At 68.3% G+C, this 1229-nt stretch overlaps 1 protein-coding gene across 1 annotated transcript in view; it reads left to right on the top strand.

Annotated features, from left to right (window-relative positions):
• Positions 1-1229, top strand: part of AURANDRAFT_60944 (hypothetical protein) — a gene marked incomplete at both ends in the record, with an annotated part of 13000 nt that overhangs the window by 2802 nt on the left and 8969 nt on the right. The window lies entirely within an intron of this gene.

The following is a 1229-nucleotide window of genomic DNA, read 5'->3' as shown; positions in this document are numbered from 1 at the left end:
GCCGTCGCGGGCGCCGGGGAGGTAGAGCGGCCCCGTGACGACGTAGACCGCGTCGCACGCGACCGTCGCGTCGCGGCAGAACTGCTCGAGGCGCGCCCAGGCGTCGCGGTTGAAGCCCGCGCCGACCTGGGGCGACACGTTGTCGAGCGCGAAGGTGTCGCGGACGCGGCCCCGGTGGTCCGCCGCGGGCGCGAGGTGGCCCCGGTCGAGGCCGCTGTTCCGGTAGTGCGCGAGGCGGCTCCGGAGCCGCGCGGGCACGTCCGAGGCCTCGCGGAAGCTCTCGCCGGCGCGCCCGCCGCCGGCCGCCGCCCCGAGGGTCGCCGCCGTGAGCCGCTCGACGACCCACGCCGGGTTGCGCGTGCGGTAGTCGAAGCAGACGACGAAGTCCTCCGACGCGCGGACGCGCGACGTCGCCGGCGCGCCGTGCTTCAGAGCGGCGTGCTGCTCCCAGTCGCGCGCGGACGCCGCGGCGGCGGCGGGACCCAGGCCCCAGCCCAGCGACGCGCCGAGCAGCAGGCGGCGGCGCATGGCTTTGCAACGAGCCTCGGTGGTGCTCGCGGCTGCGCTGGTCGTAAACTGCTGCTGTGCGGCTGCTAGCGGCGGACAATGAGCGCGCTTCTCGGCGCTGATCCGAGCACTATGCCGGGCCCATCGATGCGGCGCGGGAGAGCATCGGCATCATCTGCTGCGCTAAGCCGGGCTTTGCTCCGCCAGTGGCGCCGGCGGCGCCCCTACGTGCGCGGCGGGGTGGTACATCTTACTGCAGGGAAATGGCGTTCCCCAGCCGTCACACTCACGTCGCGCCCAAAACCAAGGGGCGTATCCAACGCCATCGATGGTGGCGCGCGCCACGACCACGGACTTGTACGCCGCGCGTGGTTGGTAGCAAAGTTCCAGTGAAGTGTTTTGGAGCACAAAATGTAAGTGTTTAGGGGGGAGAGGCAAATGTTGGCAAGTGTTTCAACGGCCAAAAAAAGGCGAAATTACATGTGAAAAAAAAAAAGAATCGAACCAGCAACTGTTCCGTCGAGCTGACGGAAGTGTCTACGAGTGTTTCGTAAACGCGCGCTAGCGTTTGTAACAGTTAGTTACAGCTTTGCTACCAGCCCCGACGCCGCGGCAGCCCCGCGGAGACGAGGCCCGCGCGGTGGAATTTGGTCGACGCCAGAACCACCTCCGATGGGGGCACCGACGGTCAGGCTTACGCCTAGGGGTCAGGAAAGCCACTC

The sequence above is a fragment of the Aureococcus anophagefferens genome (genome assembly GCF_000186865.1).
Source record: "Aureococcus anophagefferens unplaced genomic scaffold AURANscaffold_1, whole genome shotgun sequence".
Taxonomy (NCBI): Eukaryota; class Pelagophyceae; order Pelagomonadales; family Pelagomonadaceae; genus Aureococcus; species Aureococcus anophagefferens.
Note: the sequence above shows the minus strand (reverse complement) of the source record. Positions and strands in the feature narration are given on the sequence as shown.